At 39.0% G+C, this 26,396-nt stretch overlaps 1 long non-coding RNA gene across 1 annotated transcript; it reads left to right on the top strand.

Annotated features, from left to right (window-relative positions):
* The first annotated feature begins 1,549 nt into the window (after positions 1–1,549).
* LOC141943824 (uncharacterized) lies at positions 1,550–26,117 on the top strand. The gene is made up of 4 exons (XR_012629071.1): positions 1,550–1,670; positions 2,538–2,653; positions 21,983–22,134; positions 25,703–26,117. It is a non-coding gene; the product is annotated as an uncharacterized LOC141943824 (long non-coding RNA).
* The last annotated feature ends 279 nt before the right edge of the window (positions 26,118–26,396 follow it).

The raw sequence follows: 26,396 nt of genomic DNA, 5'->3' as shown, positions 1-26,396 counted from the left end.
GCATGATTTAAAGAGTTGATTAAGACATAGAAGTTAATTATTTTTTTAAATAAACAAGGTTACCAAAACACGTTTAAGGAGGTATGACTTCCATTGTTTATCATTTTGAAGAAACTTTTTGTGTAATTTTAGTTTGAAAAACCTAAAATCAATTGTCTTTTAGACCACTACAGATGTACTTTTATGTGGAATGAAAAAGATTGAACATCTAGTAGGCCTCTAGCCTACTGCACGCGTTAAAATGATGTATAATTAATTGGTAATTACATAATGTCACAGAATAACAAATTCATTAGTGGGCATGGTGAATTTAATTGCTTAAGACTTGTGGGTTTTTTCAGGGTAGCTGCCTACTTTGGAATAGTGCAATCTTGGTAAGCTTGCAGAAACGTTAAGAAAAATCTTGCTACTTTGTCTCCTCTCCCACTTGTGTGGTGGCACACTGCAGAGTAAAAATCCAAGTGTCTAAACTGTGAGGAACCAGGGGAAAAAAAGATAAAACCTTCCCTTTTTACTTTCAGTGCATCAGCAGCCATAGTGCTTCCACTGCCTTCGGAACCTCTGACCACATTAAGGTCCTCTGTTCCTGCCAGTCTCATCTGCTAAACACATCCCTGTACTCTTAGGTTGTAGCCAAATTTGATCTGAGATGTTTCAGCTCAGGACACATGCTGACACAAGAAGCTATTAAGTATGGGAAGGTTGGTTTGAGATTGAATTATGTCAGCTCTGCTAGTCCTCCTTGATCTACAGCAGTTCTCTAGTGAGATGGTGCTAACCCAGAAAGTTGGAAGGTCCTTAACCGCAAGCTAAATACTATAAGCAGAGAATATTCCAACTTGCTCATTATTTGCCATCTGTTTTGGAATAGAAGATGGAGGGAATATTTCAACTTGGCTGCATAGTAATCAGATATACGTAATACTTTCAAGGGAAGAAGTCCATTTTAAAGTGATTTTTATTTTTAAAGAGCTTCCAACACCAAAGAACTTTTAAAAGATGCAGTATACATTAAGAGGTGTCAGTCATACGTGTCTAATATACCCAAATTTTACATGGATTTAAAAACATAATTTGGGGAAATACTACCATTTGTAGGCATGAGAACTACTTCAGCTTGTTGCTGGGATAACTGTTCAATGCATCTGTTAATACTAATTATGTACTATTAGTAAATTATGTACTTAGTGTTTAAACAAACAATTTTTTTTTACCCCATCACCATCTTCCTCATTTTGCAGGTGAACTGGATTGCTTAATGTATAAAAGTCAGTTTCTTAAAGATATTACAGGCATTTTAAATGCATGTAGGTGCCTTAACACTAGATGCCTATCTGTATTTATGTAAGTGAAACCTCAAACAACTGTCAAAGGCAAAAACAACATCTGGACACGATAATAACTTTATACTGAAGTCCTAGTTTAGCACTCTTAATTATTAATCTGTTCCCTCTCAACTCTCCTGTTCAGCTACATTTGAAAAGAAAATTGATGGTTCTTTTTCCAAGCTGGTTCTCTTTCTCTCTCTTGTTTTTCTTTCCAGTGTGTGTTATTTACACCAGTAAGTGTATAGTTTGACATTCTGTGAAAAAAAGCCATAAGAAGCTATAGCCTGTGCTTGGAAAAAGAGAATATCACTGAGATCAGCACTTCAAGTTGCATGTGATCAGGTCGGTTTCTCTTTCCATAACATTATATAGCAAGAAACTGAAGTTCTCCATGGTCTTAAGCTTTCTGAGAATCCAGTTTTATCTCTGAAAAGCTGATACAAGGTTACAATGGATTTGTCTGCAAAACGGAGCGTGTATTTTCTTACTCTTTAGAAAATTTGGCAACCTGTTTGAGACGCCTGCAGGTCAAATGCCTGCACTAGTGTCCAAAGTGTTATTCTCCTGATACTTCACGGGATGGTGTCTCCACTCAGTTCACTTTACAGGCAAAACAGGAACTGGCACATTAGTTCAGGCCTGTGGCTTGCTTAGTCTTGCAGTTCTGTCTCTGGTAAAAATCAATACTGAATGATTTAATGGAAGATGTGAGGAGTACCGCGGTGCTCGGCAGTCCATTTTCCTGCCACCAAGATTTTACTCCAGCTGTGAGCAGAGATTGATGTTCAGTGCTAAATTATGAGTTTGTTAGTGCTTCCAAAAACGTTGGCATTAATTCGGGAAGCTCTGGATACTCCTGCCTTGAGTTTGATCGTCTGACTTTGCAAATACAATATTGTTTTAAGGGAGTTCCATGGACTAGTTCATTATGAGGGAAACTAAGCAGAAAATTAAAATAACATACCCCATGCCATACAGAAAATGAGTGACAGAAACAAGCTTAGCATGGGATATGTCTCCACATACTTAAACTCATTTTGAGGAAACAAGTTTAAATGGCTATAAAGTAAAATGCAGGTCTTTGGGAGAAGACAGATGTAGCACGAAACACTCAGTTTTATTTGGATTTTTTTAAAAAGTTGTTTAAGTCAGTGTCTTGACCTTAAACAAATGTATTGTTTTCTCATTCGGTGTATTTCCTATTTTCAGGTAAATGGGTGGAAAGGAAAATTCTGAACAAACATTCACTTTGCAGACAGCTGATTTTTTTTTTTTTTTTCCATCAGTCTTCATAACTGGTACCCTCTCCCTGAAGGAATGAAATGGTAAATAATAGTATTCTCTGATTTCAGTAATATACTTTTTGCTTATCAAGCTCTTGTATGTTCTAGTATATGAGCTTCTAGTTGAAAGCTGTCTACTCTGTCTGAGGACATGCTGTTCCCTGTACACCACAAATCTTTTCTTATGCTTTATTATTGCCTTCTGTCCTGGTCTGTGGAATCAGAAGTTGTAGTAAGGTGGGTGCTAGGCTTGGGACCAGTCTTTTACTGGAAAGAGCATGCATCTGAGTGCTGAAAATGACAGATGAAAGGGATCCAGGAGTAATTTTTTACATTTATATGAACAGTTCTTTTTATAGGCGATTACCATCAACTGTTTAATAAACCTTACACTTTATGTCACTTGTAGTGGTGAGAACTTGAGTACACTTGAATTGCCCTCCTGTGAAGAATTGGACAGTGGAAAAGACTTCTAAGGCCCTTTTTAAATGATAACTCTCCTAAGAACTGTGATCATCCTTTTTGCTTTCAAACAAATGATCTCTAGCGTTCAGCTGACTCCATGCTCCCAACAGTTTCCATAATCCTGGTGTGATTTCTTGTAGCACAGTTTACACTGTTTTTCAGGGGCATGGGGAATTCTTCCCCAGTGAGAGCTAGATTTTCACAATGAACATCTTCCAGTGCTGATTTCTCTATATGGCTTCCCAACAGCTCTTTGAAAAAGAATACTTCTGCATACTGAGATGATCCTTTGATCTTCTGGATCCAGTTCACCTACTTTTAAAGTAGAGTAGAAGTAGGAAGGGGGGTGAGCAGAGAAAACGAGGAGTGTCTTTTTCTCGGTTCTTTCATCATTTGCTTTTTCCTCAGTGCAGTGCTTTTAGGGAGCAGCCAAATAATAACAACAGAGATTTTTTCCAAGAAACCTTGAACAACATTGTCTCGTTTGCCCAGCGTGATGCCTGGCATCATCAAAAGCAAAGGGTGAAATAGGCGTCAGCCAGTATTTTTATAAAAATGGATTAGGTGAAAAATGGTTCGTAATGCCGTATCATGTGTTTGGTGTGGTTTAGGGAACTGATGTCAAAATTGCCTGCCTGCACAAAAGTCTGCCTGCACAAAAGCATATATCGAGAAGACAATTTCAAAGCAGCTGAATACAGTTAAAATATCATGGGCAGGGGTGATTATTAGTATTTTTTACTGTAACTTCTCTTTGCCTCTGACTTGGCTTTCATGTCTGCCTCCTCTTCTATTGTAAACATTAAGTTTTGTTACTGTTCTTCCAGCCTCCTGGCATCCTTTCTCTTCAAACATTGTTGAGTTGATCTATTACCATAGTTTAAAACCATGCAAGTCTCTTTTTTGAGCTCTTACATTTTATAGGATGACTCTGCAATAGCTTCTGCATAATATTTTAATTGTGGAAAGTGTTTCAGCCTGATTTACTATGGAAACACCATCACTTTGTACATGTGTCTGTCCTTAGTTTTCCTCAACTTTCAGAACCTATTGGCTAGTTTCAGTCACATTTTGTTAGGGGAGAGAGGAAGACATCTCAAAGATTGGGGTCCCTATGGGTTTGATGAAAATAAGTAACTGGGTAAAAGGGAGAGATAGGGTAATAACATTTGAGCTGAAGAAAGGCTGCATCCCTGGCTGAAGCCTTCCTGGACTCCAAGTGATCAATGTCAGAAGGAGGTGTTATAAAGTGCCCATTTACGCCTTTCCCCTAAGGTTAGGCCCTCTCATCAGCCAGAAGCCTTTACACCTCTCCAGTTACAGCCCTAACTCAATTCTAGGGTTGTCTCCTGGATTTTCTTTATTCAGGCAATGTGTCAATCAGCAGAACAGCACAACACTAATACATTGCCAGTGAGATTATAACCAGTGGCAACTGGTCTGCCCAACAGCTAGAATCTGAGGTTCTCTAAGTAGGATTTCCATTGTCTCCAACAGATTTTTATGAGCATAAGGCCATTGTCTGTAGCCCTGCTATAGGAAAAGTACACCTAGAGCCTGCTTCTTAGAAATCAAAGCCAGTCAGGCACATGCTTGAGCTCCCTAGGAAATCAAATTCTGTTCATTTCCCTGAACTTCTTGCTGTAAGTATACAGTTACCAGAAAACATTTCAAAATATTACCAGCTTGGATGAAGAGAGATGCCATGCTTTTGTGGCGACTGAAGCTTTGGCAGAGAGGACAGGAACAATAGGACAGTTCTCTCTGGGAATTATTTATATTGTACTCAGAAGTGGGCCATGCTGTGCTAGTGTTGTGTAAGGCAGTCCTCAGAAAATCAGGTGGGAGTACAAACTTTCCTTTTGCCATATAAACAGAGGGGGTTGCATAACCGAACTTGTCTTTCTCCTGTTCTGGACATTTTTTCCATTTCAATTATTGTGTCTATATTGTCACACATATCAATGTACACTGCACTAGCTGTTTTTTCCGGGACCTGCCTCTTCTGGGCATCCATCCCTCTGCTCCATTACATGCTGTTGCCCTCCACGGGATTTCCAGGCATTACGATGAGCCACAGCCACCAGCAGCACAAAGAACAGCTACCCAGTGTCAGGCCCCAGCTGGCTGCTGCACGGTGTGTTGCTAATCTCACCTCTCCCGGGGACTGAATTGCTCAATCTTGCCCAAGTATTTGACACTGGATTCTTTCATCAGATACCTTCACTGAGGCAGTGTGATAAGTAATGGATGTTCTGTCAGTAGTGGGGTTTGCCAGACTATATACAACAGGGGCTCTGCTGACCCAATAACCTGACTTCAGGAGCCGTGAGCCTCACCTTCCCCTGAGAAGGCTTCCTTTTTCCTTTTTTAAAAGGGGTTATGATATATTTTTTGTTAGCTTTTAGCATGTCTCCGTTGGGCATCTTTAATACCATTTTATTCACGCACTGAGCACACAATCAAGCTATAGCCACAATTAATGTCACACAGCCATTTCAGGTGCTAGCCATACAACTTTGAATGCCATACTTTGGCCATTTTTCAGTATGCATCCTTATTGTGTGAGACTCCTTATCACACAGGAATCACCTGCCAAGAGTATCACCCTGCCATAAGAGAGAAACTTATGATCAGCAGTCATTTTGCTCATCCCTTCCAGGTTTCATGGCTGTCAGTTGCAAGCAATTGTCCATAGATGAAGTTTATGTCTTTTCTCAACTAACACATACACTTCCTACTTAGCTAGAAGATAGATAACCTTTCTGATTTTAGGTTTGCATAGCAGATTCTCTTTAGTGCCAGTCTTCACTTAATAGTTTTGCTTGATCTCTTTTTCTCTAGCCTACGTATGAAAACAGAGTGAACAGGGGAGAAAAAAGCATTTGTTAATGGTTAACTTGATTATGGACAAACTCTTTATGCTTAGATTTTGAAAGTTTTTATTATATAAACTCTTTCACTTCACAAAAAATGCATCCACATGTACACATTCTCACATACACGCTCCTAACTTCCCAACAGGTTTACATTTTTAGTTCCAATTTGCAACACTTCATCTGTTCCTGAGCAGTGCACATTCTCTATTTATGTCCAAGATGCAGGCAAACAAAATTCCTTCAAATATCTTTCTGAATTAGAGGAGAGATGACAGTGAAAAAAAAAGCAAAACAATTAAATTCTCTCCCACTTAAATGAAAATTTTACTGAGGCTTGTTTTGTTACATAGTGTTATAGTGAAAACAGATGATATTTGAAACTTGGCTTTGAAGCAAGCCTCCCTTCAGCCTCCACAGGCAACCAGACATTCCCCCTCTGCACATCACTTCCAACGGCTCTTTAGTGCAAAATATTTCCGTGTTTATCCTCCAGACAAATTACAATTGCTGATCTTAAGTCATTTGTGTACTAAGAAAATGATGTGTTGTCAACCTCAAATCCCACTCTTCTTTATAAATCCTTTCATAAAGAATTAAATGAAATGAAGAGGGAATTCACTGCATTTCTTTCTCTTCTTTTAAAATATTAGGATAGCTTCAGTGGAATCAGCTCACCAGTGGACAGTGCAGTGAGAAGCATATACAATGAGCCGATGTAGCTTGACCCCTGAGCGCCCTGGTAGCTTGCATATTGCCCAGGCAGAGGGAGCTGAGGTTCAGCAGTACTGCTGACACTAGAAGAGCAGATGTTAGATATACCTCCCCTAATCTGTGTTCTTTACAAAATGGCTGTGAACCATTTATCAAAATGTTTAGCTTGTTTTGATAGCTGGACTTAATTGTAAACAAATGGTAACCACATGTTATTTACGGCAGAATAATTTTGCTTTGTTTGGTTTTATGACAGCATTTACACAGTATTTTATGCAACCTTAGTGACCTACATAAGGTTTTGGTCTACAAGTTATACTCTTTTTCTGAAAAACCAAAGAATTAACAAAATATATGATGACAGGTTTTGTTTTTAACCATAGCAGCTGGTAATTTGATGGAAAAAAATGGTAAAACTTCTTTGGTGTTTTCAGAGATCAGAAATTCTCTCTTCTGTTGTCCCAAGGGCCTTTTAAAAATATTCATGCTTGTTGTTGAAGTTCATTAAGTCATGGAGTGATAGCAATACACATTACCATCCCTAATTTCAACTAAGTTCTTCTAATTCCTGCTGTCACAAACCATTTCCTGGCTTCTCCCCACCTTGCTCTGAAGTGTTTTTTCTTTAGTTTATGATTTTTTGTTACTCAAGATTTTGGAAGAAGGGGGAACATTGTGATGAAACCTTCTTCTGTAAAATCACTGAAACCATTACACCGTGGTTACAGCTCTGATCTATTTGCCTTTAGGCACAAGCCAAGATCAGATGGTTCTAGATCAGCAAAGAAGAAATGGGGAAGGCAAAGCCACATAAAAGCTTTTCTCCTCCCTAGCACTTCCATTCAAGAGTCCCAGAGGGAAATCACAAATACATTAGGTCAGCCTTACAAAAATCATTCTTTAACAAAACACAAGTGAAAAAAGACCCCAAACCCCTAAACACTAGGGCGTGCAATATCTGAATTATTTCACAGTAATGTTGGAAAAGTAGTAGCTGAAGAATTTTGTGGCTTGGTTGTTGTTTTCAAGACAGTTTTGTAAAGTTGCATGAGAGGAAACAGAAACCTCTTGGTTAGGATTTGTAAATAGAAAACATCCTAAGGCCGCTGTCCCTTTCCTCTTCTCCCGGACCATTACTCTCAGGAAGCCACCTGTAGTTCTCTTTGTAAATGGTCTGTGCTGCATGTGGAAGAAGGAAGGAAGAAAAACAAAAAAACAAATTTGCTGAACAGATCAGAGAAAAATAAGTGGTTTTGAAAATATTTAATTTTCCAGAAGGGATGTCTCCAGTTTTTGGTTCCCTGGTACATGGGGAGGGGAAAGTTACAGCTGCTGTAAGCACTATCAGCCCCATTTTACTGCCAAGATGACATGTGAACTGCAAATATAAGAAACACCAGTGCTAGTATTTCTCAGTGTTGCTCTACGATTTTTTTGTATGTTCTATGCACAAACTTTTTCAGTGAAAGGCAAAGGATTAAATCTTTAACAAAGGCTTTCTTTTCCTCATAATTAAATTGTTCACTGAGCTTAAACAAAAGCTAAAGTTAAGGAGTCTGACTTAAGAGTCCCTTTCACTTCAACTAGCCAGTTTAGTGTCTTGACTTACAGGCTGTTATATTTTTCATTGCTTCTAAACCCTTTCTGCATGACATTCATTTGCATAAACAATCCCATGGCAATAGCAGAAATAATATTTAGCCCTCTAAACCAGAGCATTCACCCTTATTTCCCAAAAGTATGTCAGCTCTGAGTATGATTGGTCAAGATGTCACTTGAAATGCCTACCTGCTCTCTTACACTGTGATGGTGAATCTGAGCTGGTTGCAGTAGCTGGAGTCAATTTTCATAGAATCATAGAATGTTTTGGGTTGGAAGGGACCTTAAACATAATCTAGTCCCAACCCCCTGCCATGGGCAGGGACACCTTCCACTAGACCAGGTTGCCCAAAGCCCCGTCCAACCTGGCCTTGAACACTGCCAGGGAGGGGGCAGCCGCAGCTTCTCTGGGCAACCTGTGCCAGTGCCCTCACAGTAAAGAATTTCTTCCTCATATCTAATCTAAAGTACCCTCTTTCAGTTTAAAACCATTACCCCTCATTCTATCCCTACACTCCCTGATAAAGAGTCCCTCACCATCTTTCCTGTAGCCTTCTTTAAGTACTGGAAGGCCACTATAAGGTCTCCCTGGAGCCTTCTCTTCTCCAGGCTGAACAACCCCAACTCTCTCAGCCTGTCCCCATAAGGGAGGTGCTCCAGCCCCTGATCATCTTTGTGGTCCTCCTCTGGACCGGCTTGAGCAGGTCCATGTCCTTCTTATGTTGGGGGCCCCAGAGCTGCACACAGTACTCCAGGTAGGGTCTCCTGAGAGCAGAGTAGAGGGGGAGAATCACCTCCCTCAACCTGCTGACCACACTTCTTTTGATGCAGCCCAGAATGTGATCGGTTTTCTGGGCTGCAAATGCACATTGCTGGGTCATATTCAGTTTTTCATCCACTAATACCCCCAAGTCCCTCTCTGCAGGGCTGCTCTCAATCCACTCACTGCCCAGCCTGTATTCGTGCTTGGGATTGCCTTGATCCATGTGCAGGACCCTGCACTTGGCCTTGTTGAACTTCATCAGATTTGCATGGGCCCACCTCTCCAGCCTGTCAAGGTCCCTATGGATGGTATCCCTTCCCTCCAGCATGTCAACCGCACCACACAGCTTGGTGTCATTGGTAAACTGTCAATCACACTGTTCGTGTTGCTGATAAAGATGTTAAACAGTGCTGGTCCCAATACTGACCCCTGAAGAATGCCACTAGCCACTCATCACAATTTTCAGCTCGTGTTTGTTTCATAGGAATGACTAGAGCTCCGGAGAGGAAAGACTGGCCTTCTGCTCCTTTTGCTTCCTCTAGCTCTTTCATGATGCCTCACTGACTTACCCAGTTCCCTTTTTCCATGCTTCTCCTTATTCCCTTCATTCATTTCTTGCAAAATGGCACAGAAGTCTTTATAAAAATTTCATAGTTACTTAGAGCAGATTTTTAGACCTGCAATGTTTCAACCATTGGGGGAAAATGTTCCAGGCCACGTACCCTTCTTGGGATCATTTGTTTCTGAAAAGTTTAATTCAAAATGTCTTCTTGAGAAAGTTAGGGAGAAAAAGTCAGTTGCTTTTTTACGTATTGTTAAAAAAAAGTATTTTTGAGCAGCTTCAGTGTTCTCACGTGTAGGTCAGAGGGGAAGCCTTTGTCAGGAAGCAGCAAGGGCAGGTTCCCTTCCCCTGAGGGAAGACAAGACAGGAGCTGAGGCTGGTGGCAAGGCAGGAGCAGGACACAGAGCTGGCCAGTACAGGTGCAGTCCCACAGCCTCCAGGTGAGATGAGCAGAGAGGGTCTGGTGATGGGAGCCAAGTTTGACCAAGGGTCCAGATCACCAGGCAAGTCTGTAGTGATGAGACAGGTTTGAGGTGAGGTTGCGTTTGCAATTCAGGATCAGGTCCAGAGACAAACACACTGGTCATTACACAGTCCAGTTGTCACCAAGCATGTTCGTAGTGTGGAGGAAAGTCTGACATCAAGTTAGACAATCAGATCTGAGGGTTTTCTCAAAGAGCTCCAAGACTGGCCTCCTCAATCATCTCTCTCCTCCCAGTGAGGTCCAGCCCTACCAGAACTTTAAAACCTTCAGTAAAATCTTTACTAGCTCGTTTCCCCCTTGTGCCGAGTGGGGACAGTGCCCATGGTAGCACCCAGCCTGTCATGGCACCACAACACACCAGAGCAAACATCCCACAGCAGGGATTTCCCTGGCCATTTTTGCTGCAACATTTTCTGTTGAGCTCCCCTCAGCTTAAAAGCATCAGAACACCGTGTCCAAAAACCATGAAAGTAATGGCTGCCCTGCACCACTGTCCAGGAAAGATAATGAAATGGGACTCTCCCTATGGAAATACAGAGCATAACTGCAAAATTAAAACACAAATGGCAGTACACTTGCAGAGGAGGCTCAGATTGTACTGTTGCACAGGTAGCTTTAAAGCTGACAATATACAGCTTGCATGTTTATGGAAAAAAGCACATGATGGTTGCAAAGCCCAGTTTTGGCTTGAAATTTTAATACGTATAAGCATCAGAGACTAAGAGAAAAGGGTTGACTCATTCTTCTTGTGTGGGGAGGAATAGTGTGGAAAAGATACCAAATAACACCTAATAAAAAATAAGCAGTGGTGCATATAAATTAGATGTTGGGAAGAGGTCTGGTAAAACTTCATTTTTTGGCACTAATAGCACACACCAAAAGGCTCTCTGAATATTGGAGGGGTTTCTTGAAAGAAAACTGAAAACTCCAATTGTAACAAAAGGAAATAGTTTTCTGACAGAGCAGTAAAAGGTGCAACAACAGATGCCCTGATAAACATACCCAGTTGCCACAGGCACCTATAACGCATTCTCTAAACACGTTTTTTTTGGCTGGCAAAGTGGAAAAATAGGCAAATCTAGGATTAAAGAAAATTGCATCCCACTTTGAATGGAGAATGCCTGAATGGTATAAATTGTGTATCTTGGCCATCCCCAAATATATAGGCAGGCACTTGAGGAAATGAGTTAGAACTGCATTTCCTCTGAGTCAAAACTCAGTTGCAGCTTTCAGTAAACTTGTATTTTTCCATCTAACGTGGTTAGTGACTTGGATTCCTAATGAGGAAAAAGAGATAGTAGCAAATAATGAAACACAGAAGTTGTGACATATGTCCCATATGGTAGCAGGTTTTCTCTAATTGGTTAGGTGGAACCACTGAGATACTGAAAGTTTTTCCCTAAAAACAAAACACACAAACAAACAAAGAAGGAATCTAGTAAAACAACAGCCAGTATGACTCTGTGTCATTCATTTGAGCTCTAGGGGGGCAGTAGCTTAAATTGCACAAATGCAAAGATGTTCGTCTGGGTTTGTGTAGATAATGTGTTCAGCAAGTGAGTTCAATTTATCTGACAAAGTGAATGTTTGAAAGATTTAATGGAAAGATCTGGAAAGAACATTTTTTAACCAGTTTTCTGGTTTTGAAAGACTTCAGAGTACTTGGAAGGAGGTATAATTGATTTGCATGAAACTTTAAAACAATGATTTTTGTCACATTCCCTTTGGAATATTACAAATTGTCAGTTAGAAATATTTGTGTAAAGCTGCTAAGATTGCCTTAATGAAGATATGATGTATTTTGTCCTTTTTATGTTACACTGTGAGAAGTTTTGGCTTTATTTTGCATCCCAATCCTGTCTTAAATTCAGAAACAGGACTGAAGAGACTCCTATTTGTTCTACAAACGTAGCTTTTTAGATAAAATCATACGTAATTCAGAAGCATTTTATTACCAAAGAGGAACTGAATGATCAAGAGAGCCCATACTTTGTCTCATATTTAAAACATGTAAACAGGAAATATCATGTTATGTGATTTTGCCTATTTGAAAAGCCATAAGTCTTTCTAGTCTTTACTAACAGATCTCTAACATCTGCTTATTAACTTCCTTAGCATACTTCCAGTAAAAAGACTTGTACTTGCAAAAGGATGGCTTCAATTGCATGCTAGAAGTCATTTCTGACTGACAATGTTCTACTGAGCATTGTGTTCATTCCTTTTCTTGTACACATGGGAGAGAAAGACCCAAGGAAAAGGGGGAACTATGTAACAGTGTGTTGTTGCAGGTATGAACTTTTTGGTTTTCGACATCACTTGCTCTGATCATATACTCATCATGACAAGACAGAAAGAGAGAGAGCAACTTAGACCAGCATGGTAAATGTTCTTTAAGGTCCCCAACAGCTATGTGTAGAGCAGAAAGTATGAGCTCCCATTGAGAAAAACTTTGTCCTACATCAGCACATGTGTACATGTGGCCAAAGGGTGACTGCTTCAAAAATTCTCTTAGCATCACCTGTTTTAAAATAGCAAGTATAATAATGCTTAAACCGTAGCAAAAGCACAGACATGCTACCTAATAGAAATTATCACATCTGACTTCTTCAATACGGTTAGGCAATATGTGAAAAAATATTAAATTCTAAATATTACGAGAGGCAGGAGCTTTTCTGCTGTCAGATCATTGTAAGGAACTTTAAAAAGATTTAATATTAAGTTTTCAGTTATGTTTTCCTTAGATGTCCTGACCTGGCAGCATTCATTTCCAAAAGTGTCTGGTTTTGGTACAAATGACTCATAAATAAAAACTTACTGTAGAAGCTTTAAAACTGGCACGTAGTTTTCCACAAAGCAAAATCATAAGGAACTTATTCTCAAAGTGGTAATACATATACTAGAGTAAAAAGACAGGGTGACTGAGGGGAGTGGAATGGAAGAGAGTTAATCAACTTAGTGCAGAAAGTGAAATTTGACAGGTGGGTGTTTTTTTCTTTTTTTGTTTCTTTATTGCTTCTTTTAAAGTGCTCAAAAACCACATTCAGTCCAAACTAATTCAATATTTAAAATATTTGCATTCCTTCATTACTGTTTGAATTACAGATATAAACCTTGAATCAAGGACACCTGCGATTAGAGGTGCCAACAGAAATGTGGCAGACTAGTTAGTAAGAAAGCTTTAGCGATAAGAAGAGAATCAGATTTTGCTGCTTTATGATAATAAATGAGGACTGAAAACAAGCCTTTGTATAATTTCAGATTTTCCACATTTCAGACCTTTCCATCCAGTTTATGGTTCCTGCACTCTGCTTTCTGCTAAAAATAACAATAATTGCCTCCCACTGATTTTGATCCACCAAAGGCAGGAAAAGTTGGAGTCCTCCTGCAGGCAGGCTGCAGGGAGTTGCCAGAGTTTTAGCTGCCATTTGGTCTAACTTGCTGAGAAAAGAGCCGTACCTGAGATTTATAGTGGAGCTGTGCTACTTAACCAAGCTAAGCATTGCAGCAAGACATCGAAAATTGAGCAAGCAGGAACAAGAATGGGAGGTTATAGGAGAAATATTCCCTTGCATGTCAAGATTATCAGAGCGACAAACTGAAGTTAGGATGATGGCAGCAGTAAAGAAGACTGGCTTTTTCTTCATGGTGTACCTCAATGGCCCTTATTTGGGATTTTGTCCCCCTTGTGCTCAGCTTTCACAAATGGCAGAAACCTTTCTGCCAGCTGGGAGCCCGCAGGTGTCTGTCCCAGCCACCACTCTATAGGAGCTCACTGGAGACAAACTGACATAGCCCTGTCTGTCTCATAGCGGGCTGCCCTCTTCTCTGCTTCTCATCAGCTGCTGCTGCCAGCCATTGGTGTTTTCTGCTTCCTTAAAACCGCAACTGAAACCTTGTTTTGGTGAACTAAGATAAAGTAAATGTAGCGTGGTTCCATCCTTCCTGCCACTGTTAGCCTGACCAGACATGGAAACACCTGTCCTCCTTCATGTGCTGGCAAAGCTTCGGAAAATAGCCCCACCACCCTCTAACTTGAAAAAGGCAAGTATTCAGAGAGAAAATTCTCTTTCCGGTCAAATGGAGTGAATTACTCAAATTCCCATTTGATTTCAGCTTTTATATTTACTGATCTGTCAGCATACTAACATTTTGGAAACACACTATGTAAACTTTCACCCATTTTTTAAAAGAAATTATGTAAACAGTGCAAAATAAAGCCTGTTTTCCCCAGGTAAACATTAGTCGCCCTTGAAAAACTTGTCTTATTTCTAAATTTCCTGCAGGCAATTTGCAATAGCCAACTCCATAGGAAGGACAAAAAAAATACACTTCCTAAACTACATGATGTAGACCAAACTCAGTGTAATACCTAAATGACTGCAGAAAGAATTTGTTTTTCTGAAAAAAATGGAGAGAAGAATTATTCCAAGTCAGTAATAATTTAAAAAGTTAAAGCAATGAACTATTGTCAACCTTCAGATTTTGTCTGCCAGGAACCTGGAGCATCAGTGGTTCTGAGGATTGCTGTGGATGTCTAGTGGTCCACAAACTCTGCTTGGGAATCACTTTTCCAAACTGTAACTGAAATTATGACAATTTATAGCCCCAAGTTGTCTTCTGTATGAGAGGCAGTAACAGGATATCACTGTGCAATTACTTACATTTTGTTTCGTTTGGGGTTTTGTGTGTGTGTGTGTCCAAGGACAACTGGCATTCCAGTTGTTTCCCTGATGAAGGAGTGTGAATGGGTGCAGTGTCTGCAGCTAAAGCTAGGTATCGATTTACTTGGATATGGAAATACTGATGGACTTGACTTTCCTTTGAAACCTGAAGAATGCTAAGTCAGCATTGTGACAGCTGTGCCTCTGCTCACGTTTTGAACAAACTTTGTTTTGGATTCCTGGGCCTGAGTGCTTCTTAGCTTCATATTTATTTTACGCTTTAAAGTTCATGTTACAAGATAGGTGCTCCTGCCTCTTTTTTCTCCATTTTGTTATAAATAAACAAATCTCAGCATCATACAAAGTTCATGGAGTTTACAGTTTGATTTTCTTCATTTGGTTGGCCTGCCTCCAGAAAAGAAAGAAATGCTTTTTTTTTTAAGTTCTTGGTTTTAGGTGTATTCTTTCAGAATGAATGGACTTTCCTGACCAGACTGTTGCCGTTTGTTCCTCAAAAAGCCCAGAGTAATTCCTGTAAAGACAGCTTTCCTTTCATTTCATGAGGTGTAACCTGTTGTATAGATAGTTAAGGATAGTGGTATTATACCTAATTCCCTCATTCCCAGGGAAAACTTTCCTTGGCTTTAATAATTAATAATAATACTAATATAGTACTTTTTTATTGTATTCTAATTGAATTTGGATGACCAAGGCTGTAGGTTTCCATAAGAAAAGTTTGTCACTTATCTTTGTTTGCTTCTTTGCAACTTGCTGCAATAAAAGGTTTGGTACTGAATGGTATTAGGTTACATGTAACATATCCAGGGAGAATTTCTTTGTTGCTTCTTCCATCCTTGTGCAGTAAGACTGGAAGATCTGTTTTCTGAAGGAAGGTGTTTGTTAGTTACCCCTTTCACAGGTGACACCCTGTGCGTCTTGAATCTGCACAGCAAATGTACTCTGTTATGAGACTGCAAGAAAGCTTATGTGCTGGGTGAGAGAGAAATGCTGCTGTACTCTTTGGGATGTCCTCCTGAATAAAGGCAAGTGCATTGAAGCCCATGTGCTTAGCGGCCTTCAAGGGCTTCTTCCACATGAATATTGAAGCCTTGCTGTCCTGAATAGCTCCAGAAGACAGGATCTAGCAGCTTTGGTCCAGGCACATAAAAGAATTTTCCTAATCTAATATAATCACAGCATAAGTCTTGGGAGTTCATTTTTACCATCATATCTGATGAACACTTGATTTTGGCTATCTGTTCTCTAGTTTTCTGTCCCCGTCTATCATCGAATAATTTTAAATACAGGACTGATACCAGAAAAAAAGGGAGAAAACAACCATTTGGAGACCACTTCATGAAAACCAAGACAAACATCTACTGATTAGATGACATGAGATGAAGGAGTATGCGTCATTCAAAAGGATGTTGTGCAAAGGATACATTTGAAACTTTTCATCCAGCAGTCCTTATTGTTGAATCTGGATGCATGATCCAGATCACATTTAGATAGTTCTGATTGCTACCTAATGAGGTAAAATACGTTTTTTGACACGATCCCAACAGCCAGGTCAAAGATGAGGTCACATATGCAGACTGGACTGGTGAAGACAGCTGTCCAAGACTTCTACATCTGCAGCCTTATGACTGCTAAAAACTTAGCCTGCCAAGTCTGCTGGGCATTTCAACACTGTTGCCATAAGGTATCAGCAAGCTCTTCTGTAAAGCCTGTAGTTTTTGGCAAAGTGTAAATGAGCACAAAACCTATGTTAGCTTTGGCTCTGAGTTCTCTTGCAAATTAATACATTTTTATCAGTCTTGCTTTACATGAAGAACCATTTCTGGATAAGAGATTGAAAAGGATGATAAATGGAGCACCAGTTGTAATCTGCTAAGTAACACAGCATGTCAAGATGGATAACCCAGGGCACATGGTGCCATCCAACCTCATCTCTGTGATACCCTTAATGTTATGTCATTGTGTAATACAGATAATTCTTTTCAGGAGAAGCTCATTTTTATTGGTTGTTTCACAGCAGTGCATGGCCAGTCATTCAAACATACCTAGGCTCAACTATAAGCAAGTATGTATTTGTAGAACTGAGGAGGATAAAATTTAGTTAATGTATTCAACTGCTGGACAGGTGATGACAAACAGGAAGCAGCAATTACACAGACCAGCCCCACCAGTAATGTGTGCACTGAGTATTTCAATAGTCAGTAGATAAAAGTGGGAACCACTGTTTACCTGACTCATAAGTCACTATTGACCAAAAATAGTAAGCAGGGGTTTTTTTTTCTGCTAATGGCTTTTGAAGGCCTTTTCAAGGTAGTTAGCATTGAGCAGATAAGTGTGACAGGAACAGAATGTGATTTAAATCCAAGAGGCATGGAAAGATTCCACAGGATTTTGATGGTGTTGAATGAGTCCTCTTGTAAACAGCCTTAACACAGCAGCTACCATGTAGCATGGTTAGGAGATCTCATTTTGTTCCTGAAGCCAAATTTAAGTACCCCCAGTCTCTACCCCTTTTCTCCAATGAATCTGAAAAGGGTGACTGCTGCACAGCCCACTGCCACTGCTCAGTCTGATTCTTCATCTCTCATAATTGCACCTTTATCACCCATAAGGAACCCATTAATATGGAAGAGGTTTTGAAACCAAAGCCTTTCTTTTCAGAGCCCTGATCTAGGAATGCTTTAAAGGTATATGCCAGCTCAAGAATCAGATTCATTCTGGTTCTGGGAATCAAACCACAGCCTCTGAAAAACAATGGAATTCATGGCTCGTTCCAAAAAGTTAAGCAACAGCCCCAGCTTTTTGCTAAAAGAAGGCTAATAAGGTTTGATGTAACATCAGAGGAGCTAATTCAGATCTAATAACAATACTTGTTTTTTGAACACTTTAGCCTTAACACAAACAATTTCTCACTTCATAATTTTCCTTCCTAGGGCCTTCTTTTGGAATATCCTACAGGCAGATGTCCTACTTAACAGGAGACCCCTCATATTCTGCCAATTTCCAGCTTTGTTTAAGTATTTACTGATTGAGAACATTTCAACCATTAGGCAACGAATCCTCTCTTTCTGTGTGGCGTGCCAGATGTCAGCTGCAATATGATCTGCAGAAACACACACTATCTTAAGGCTACCTGGGAAGCAGTATGATGGGCTTAGTCATTTCTGCTTTATTTGAAACAGTACCGTCCCTATTTACAAGTAGATGTTGGGAAGTAATGAGCTGTATACAAAGCAGTGTGTTATGCATGGAGTTGAATGGCAGAGGGAAAGTAGTTTACAATGCACCTGCAGAAGAATTACCATGAACAATGTGGAGAATCAAAAGCAGCAGCAAACATGAAATGATCTCAAGGGAATGGACGTTTCAGGAAGTGATTGGATTTGTATTTCAAATTTAAGAGGATTCATTATAAAAGCGTTTGCTCCCATCACTGTAAATGTAAATACAAGAAGTAGCCAGCTACTCTGACCTTTACAAACAGCCAGGAAATAACATAAGCCTAAGTTATTCCAGTTTGTTCTAGGATCTTAAATTGCAGTTCTGATAAGGGGTGGTAGCTAAGCGGGTAGGGGAAAGAGGACATCAATTGGTATCCTTTACAAAGAAGCAGGTTTAAAGACAAAGTAAAAAATTACCTGGGGAAAAAAGTGACAAAAATGGCTAGGTTTGCTGAAAGGAACTTGCACTGGCATTTATGTCCCGTTTACAATATCTGCTGTGAACTTCAGCCTCTATAGCTTCCTGTTTGCACCCTGCACAGTTCTGGTGTAGCTGTACATGGCCGAAACAAAGCTAGCTCTGTGTGCCTGTTCATGCACAGCATTGGAAAGAAGAACACAAGCTGTAAATGAAGTTGTTTTAAGAACAGGTTTTGTGATTATACTTTAATTACTAGTGAATCAGCTGGTCTCTGTTCAAATTTCTGCAAATCTGAGATGATTAAGTTGGTTAAAAAAATATTTTAAAATCCTAGGAAGTTAAAGGCACTGAAGTGGCCATAAATAAATGTTAAAGAGTAAAACTAGATGTTGAAAAACAGACTCCCCAGATATGTTGGACAAGAGCCTACAAAAGCCTTCAAAAGAATTTTCTTCAAAACACTATGAAAGTTAACAGGAAACTCTCTATAGGAGACTTCATGATAATTATAAAGATGTTGTTTGGCACTTTCAGAATAATGTGTTCCCTTGTTTAAAGAAAATGATACTAACAATTCACAATAGCCCAAAAAGAAATGATCAGGGCAGCAACAACCATATGTTAAGGAGTGAGTTCAGATTAGCAGTCTTTTATGTTAAAGACAGGTTTAGCAGTAGACTAATAGAACTACCCCCTGTGCAGAGTATTTAGGAGAATTAATTCCATAGGTTTGGTTGGATGAAGCACGACAGCACATTTGATTGATCCTAACTCAGCCCAGTATAAACACAGGTAAGACAAGCCATCTCCGCCCTTTTCTGCTGGAGTCTCCATCCTCCTTCTGATTGCCAACAGATGTTTTAAGACTTCGTTACATATTATTTGATGGGTGGTCATTTACCTTGCGGCTCTTCGGTTGCATCAGCATAGCTCCCTTCCCTTTCTTCCTCCCCAGATCATACTGGTCCATTAGGCTCGACAGAGGTTTGTAGTTCTGCATCTATTTTATTTCCAATTTCTTTCCTGTTTTGGTTTTGTTTGTTTTTTTTCTAATTTTCAGTGATGAGCGTGGGGCTCCTGACTTAGGTTCCTGTTTTCCCATCTTGTGATGTGAAGGGTTCTGTGCATTGACTCCATGAGATATATTTCAGCCATCACTTAGCTGCTGGGAGTGGAGAACCCATCACAATCAAGCTAACCCTTCTTGCACCCATAGTGACACCCTTTTCAGAGTCTCCCACATGGCACTGGAGACAGGAGCAGAACACCACAAACATCTTTCCTGTGTAGCTCATTCCTCAGTGTTTCATTTCAGAGGCTCTGTTCCTCTCCTAGTTCTGTCATTTTGCTGGCAAAGAACTCTCCTGTGTTCCCTATGGGACTGCCAAACAAGCTGGTGTCTTCCTGCCAGAAGCTACATGGGGACCTTTACAAGCAAGCACAATCTCCAGTTATCCCAAATTCTACACTGAAAATCCACAGACTGGAGAAGTCCTCCTAGCTCTGACTGATCCACTGCAGTCTGTGAGCAGGTACCTCTTCTCCAGGTCCTGTGACTGCAGTTACAACATAACTTTGCTCCAAAGAAACCTACCAAAGTATTGATCCTTAGTATCTGGAAACTGGAGAAAAAGTGCTCCCTCTATGTAATGTGCTGTCATTTAATGTAATTGATTGCATATTCCTTACAGGTTAATAAAGAGTTCTTTATGGTTTTCTTTACTTCCACTGAGGCCAGGGACAAGTGGCATGTTCATTTCCACAGGCTTTGAGGCAAACCCCTGTAGTCCTACCTTTTCCTTCCCTCTTTTCTTATATGGGTGCTCTCCTCTTTCTTACCTGTTCTATCAGCTTCTAAATTTTAGACCTGTTTCTGAGTCTGCATGCCTTAAGAGTAACTGACAAAAATGCAGGGGAGCTGCTGATTCTGTCATAAGGTTACATAACTTAGTATTCCAGCTGATGACCCATCTCCAGCTCCCCTTGAAGAAACTTGAGAGACCACTAATTCCCATTTTGCTATGCCATTTAACTGCTACCATGATTTACGGGATGCTTTCAATAACCCATGCATGATATTGCTAGGATTTTGGTTTCTGAGATTTCTGTTTATCCAAAACCCAGAGGTATGCACAAAGGCAGTGTTTCTATTCTTTCTAGAAATCTGGGAGAGACTTATCTGTCCCCAGTCCTGACCTGAATGCTTGATGCACAGCGCTTCCTGCTCAGCGAATTTAACTGAGTGGTTTAAGAGTCAACCCCCTTTCATCCTTCAACCCCTACTCAAGAAGACTCAGTGGTCTGTAAGACTGCATTTTTACTCTAGAAATTGTTTTTTATTTGTCTGTTTGTGCATTTTTCCATATTGAATTTTTATCTGACAGTGTAATGAACAGTTTCCAACCCTGTCTTTCTTTAGTTTCCTCTCACTCCTTTTTAGTCCTAACATTGTTAAATATTTTTGCAACCAGAAGGTATTTTTGGAGTGAATATACTGCCATGACTCTCTGTTTTCAATGGCAACGCTCATTTCTGGCTGCCATGAGCAGACACAAGATGCCATGTAAAACTGCAAGTTGATTTTTAAAAAATCTGATTATATAATGTTGTACCATTCCTTTTGGTTGAAATTCCAGGAAAGTAGCAATAGGGATTTTGTATTGCCTACCCTAAACAGTAAGCATGTTTTAAATTCAGTTCAAGAATAAAAAGCTATGCTAATACAATAATAATATTCAAATTTTAAAGCTGTTTGGCAAGGAGGGATACTGAAAAAATGTCAGCTTCACCCTTTGACAGCACTGGCAATCACCCTTTAAAATCTGCTATAATACTATAATTACCCCAAATATTTGGTTTAAACACTTTTAAGCTAACCAGCTACACGAGCTGTAGGCAGGATCTCAGTTGAAAGTTGATTTTGGTTGGCAGTCAGGTCAGAGAGCACCCATGACTGACTACCTGCATACGTTTAAATTCCCCAGACATCAGACTGAGACCACAAAATGGAGGAAAATAAGGCTAATTTGTTGACTGTCATGAAGAAAGATGATTTCTGGAACAGAATCATAGAAACCACATCCTAATACTAACATACTAGGAGAGCTGTTTGCCAACAGAATTTGTATGAATTGAGTATTAGGTAACACAGAAGGACAGAGGACAAAGGGAGAAATAAGAAATGGCACCATCTCTGTGCCCCCAAAACCGAGAGGAAGTCATGCCAGTGGAAAGCTTCCACACTCCTAAGAAAAGGAGTGCTTGCTGAAGCCTGGCTCCTGATTCCTCACTTGCTTCTGACTGTTACAGCTACCTGGGGACTTCTCAGATCTTGCCACAGTGCCATGATCTTTATACACGATAACTTCTGCACTGAATTTCAAATTAAATATTATTAGAGGCTTAATCAAAACTATATCCTTTTGCAATCTGTGGTATTGGTTCTGATACTAAGACTTAAAGCTAAACATTTAGCTTTGAACACGCCATTTCCATTTCTTCAATAAGAAAACAAGTTGGGCTTAAGGAGCAAGAGCAGAACAGACATCTCCTTCAAACTGCTTACAGAGAAATAACTTATTTTCCAGATTCATCCCTGAGGTTATTCTACAAACTCCAGAAGCTATCCAGGAAACAACCCCAGTCCCTATGAACAACATATGCACTTGCTGAGCAGAGCAAGAATTACTAAAAATTAAAGCCAGTAAAAGGCTTGTCATCTGATTTTAGTTCAATAAAGGTAAGAAGATCACTTTTCCTTCAAGTGAAGTTTCTTATCTCCTATTGAATTTGGATCTTCAAAGATTAAATAGCTGTCTATAAGAACAGAGTAATATTTCATCAGCAGTTTATGAACATTACATTTTTTGCCTTAAGATCAAGAGCTATGGACAAACTCAGTTCTAAGCAGTAAAGACAAGATTTTAGGTGTAATCCTAGTGAAAGTTCAAATCTGTACAAAATTCTATTTATAACTTTTTTAAGGTAAAACCCCCACAAATTATTTTACTATGGAAAACTGTGTAAGAGACTGGCAATTGTATAAAACAATATTTATGGTAACTCCAAAATAATAGTTTTTGACTTTCCCAGGCCACCTATATGAATTAAATCTAGCACAGATTCCTAGAAAAAACAGAGCCAGCCTAGAAAATCTGGGATATGACAATGGCTAGCTGCATAAGCCCTTATTTCAAATAATTTGGCTGGATCATAGTCAAAGTTTTTGAACTATCCACACATTAGATGTTTAAGGGGGAAGCTGGTTGATTGGAACAAAAAATTCCTTTGAATTGTAGTATTGCTCAAGAATTGCATCATCCAGTCACCCATAGACAAACGTAAAATAAATAGTTCCAGATTCTAGCTAAAATGAACTAAGATAAAAAAGAGCCTTTATGCACAAAGATAAAAGCTATGGCACTCATTATATCTCATTACCAGTGTTATTTCCTTATTTCCTTGTTAGAATTTCCCTAGTCTTCCACAAGACCTTTAAAATTAACTTTAATCTATTGACTTTTTATGTGTTTTCCACTTTTGCCAATGTACCTTCCACTTACAATGAATTTATCATTACAATGAATATGCGTGTTGGGAGAGGAGCCATGTTGTGGAGTAAGAGGTTCTACCATGTTAAAGATGTCTATCAATAACAAAGAATTCATACTTTGTTAAAGCACTTTCTCTATTTATTTTTAAAAAATCCACGCAACATTTGATGAGAGTTTTTAGAGGCTATGCTTGGTGTGGTTTATTTAAGACTAAGAACACTCAGCTTGTATAATTCCAGGTAAAATAATAGAAGTTCAGAGGCCTGCATTATTGCTACACTTCGCAGCACACATGCAAAAATGCTATCCAAGTATTTAGTTAGGCAAGGAAATAACTGAAAACAGACATTATATGTAAACAAAAGCAGATTTTAAATAGATGCAGGATGCAGCAGCTGTCTTTGAATTATTTTTTTTTACAACCTGACACGTCACTGTTTCTTGGTGCAGAATGGCTTCAGTTTTGAAATATTAAAATCTTGGGGGTTTTTTATTGTTTCATGAAAATAAGGTCTATATTGTCTTCTGATGCTCCATTGCAAACTTGCAGAAGTCTATTGAAGCTACTGAGTAGAATGTATCTTCTTTGTAATAGGGTAGGAAAAACTTCCCAAGGGAAGTGGCTTAATAATGACAGCTGAATTGCAGCTTGCACCAGTGCTAACTACAGCAAGTGGCCCCTTTGATTTAGACAAATTAATTTGAATATTGAAGTTGCTATGAAACTACATGTTGCAGTAGCAAAACATATTTACTCAGATTAAGGCAGGAAGGGATGGCAAGGAAACTTAGATCTGACTTGTTTTCCACAAAGGCATAATAAAAAAAAAAAAAAAAAATTTAACTGGGTCTCCAGATGACTATTAAAACCAGTTAAAGCTACCTACAACACTATTGTACTTGCCAGCCTGAACGTGGAAAATAAACCCTGATCATGTAGTCTACTAGTGCCATCTATTGTGTACAGCAAAAAATACAGATACCAAATGTAGAAGTTGCTTATTTTCTCTTCAAAATGTGAGAAATACTCTTTCTGCACTACAGCACCAATTAGAAAACATAGCCAAAGCTCATAGAATCACTTCTGTTTTTTATAAAATACAGCAATTACTATAATTTATGTGTATTACGGCAACATGCAGGACTCTAACCACTGGCAAGCTTCATCATGCCAATACTGTTCATGTATGCATGTATGGACCACATGGGCACACACACATAAATGCAGTGAAAGACAGACCCAACTGTGATAGTTTAAGTCAAAGCTACAGAAATCTTATAAATTAAAACCTACTGCACCTTCCTTACATTATATCAAATTTCTCCCAAATAAAGGGACATTAGCTCATCTTCCAAGGAAATGAACATTACCCCTTCTTAAAATCCAAGCACCATACTGCCTTTCACCATTTCTTGGAGGAGAACAGCTCTTCCAGAGAGAATATTTGCAGTGGACATTGTAAACCACTAGGATGAGCTCAACAACCCCAAACACTCCGAAGTCTTCAAGCAGATCCTCCAAAACCTGAAGGCTTGTGAAAATGTGGTGTCAGTATTGAGACTAAGACTCTGTGTTTACAGAGCAGCTTAAACTACCAAGCTCTTGAATGTCTTTACAAACTTCATACTGAAATGTCCAAGACTTACTGACATATGTTACCATACTCCCTCCAGTGGAAACTTCTGCAACTAGTACCACCGCCAAATAAACAACCTCTTGCCATCAAGATCATTATACCACTGTCAAGCATACACTGCTGTCACAGATAAGACAGTATGCAAACAGAGCAAATCAGAAATAAAAATTTAGAATACCTTTTGAGAAAAAACAAAGATGCGATATATGGTGATCGCTGAGCGCGCGTGGGAGAGATCAGAGGGAGTAACAGTGTCCTGAGACAAAGTGGGTTTTAGGTATTTTGAGTCTATTGAGTTTCATTCTGATGTGATTTGGAACTGTGATAGAGACCACAATGGTAGTATTTCGTAAGTAGATCAAGCTGCACAACCTAGAAAGATGAGACTGCACTTTTAGAAGGAGTAGAGAAATGATTTAGCGTAATCACTAAAAATAACAGTAACTGTCATGTGATTTACTGTAGTTCATGCAAAAGTTTCTCAATCACTCACGATGGGCTGACAAATAGAAAACATCACTCAAACAGGACTAGATGGTGAAAATATTTCTAGCATAGGTCCCAAGAAAAAATAGCGATTTCTTGTTGCTAAGAAATGCGAAAATACAGAAAAAAGGGCCTGTTGCAAAGCAACAGAAGTGTACTGTGACATTATCTATACTAACCTGTAGGGATCACTTGATTGTAAAAAATTAAATAGCATTATTTAACAAGAGTCAAATTGCTAAAATGATACACCTTGCTAGAATAATTTTTTTTTTTCAATTGCTTGCAACTTGTCAACTCATATTTCAGCTGAAAAAAATAATTAGGATCTTGACAAAAAAGCTGCCTGGAGCCAGAGAATAATCAGTACTTACAATAGTTGTTCACTGCACAAATGAAAAGGTAATAATCCATTGTCTCCATCTGCATGTTGATGTATGTCAATGTTTTTGGCCTAACAAATTAAATTAAAGGCTAACTGTTAGTGACACATTCTTTTGGTCATGAATGTAACTCATATAAAATGTATCATGATAAAGTTCAGAAGAATGGGAAGGACTTCAATTTCAATAAACAAGATTATCTTGATTCCTCCACTTCATCTGAAATTTTTTTTTTTCTCTCTCTTTAGGAGACTGTATGCACTGTAAAGGCTGGCAAGCTGGACATGATTCTTTTGAGGACAGAGTACTAAGAGATTAAATAAGTGTGAACTTGTTTCAGGTGCTTTGTATTGGGATGATGATTTAATGTTTTCTTAGTGTTCTCCCACCTTGAAATTTGTGAAATTTATTGTGGTGATTTCCTGCCTAAATCAGAACAATACAAATGATTCTTTTCCTGTTTAAGTGTACTTGGATTCACTGTAAAAACACACTATTTGTTAAGGCTGAACTTCAAGTTAACATAATTTCTTTTATCCATGTAAAGGGTTTAGTAAATTGATGAGCTGAAATCTGATATAATTTGAAATAACTTCAAGCTCCTTATTCTTTCGTTTAAGAAAGCTACGAATAAAAAGCAATAAAAAACCAATACACAATGCATTAAGAAATATGGTCTTTTCTTAACATGGCCTTCAAACTAACAGGATGTCACTTTTTGTGGTTGGTATACATTTTCTTCTGAGTAATTCTCATCTTCACTTGAAGTCATGTGTGCCCCTTGCAGGATACCTAATCAGCAAGACGTAAGTCTTGCATTTAGTCAGTACTAGATTCGATTTTTAACATGATTGTAACTATACACCTCTGCAAGATAACCTGAATACTGTGAAAAGCAAATCTCACACTGAAAAATATTTTTCTATTTTTATTTGGAAGAAC

The sequence above is a fragment of the Strix uralensis genome, chromosome 5 (genome assembly GCF_047716275.1).
Source record: "Strix uralensis isolate ZFMK-TIS-50842 chromosome 5, bStrUra1, whole genome shotgun sequence".
In the NCBI taxonomy this organism is placed as follows: Eukaryota; Metazoa; Chordata; class Aves; order Strigiformes; family Strigidae; genus Strix; species Strix uralensis.
Note: the sequence above shows the minus strand (reverse complement) of the source record. Positions and strands in the feature narration are given on the sequence as shown.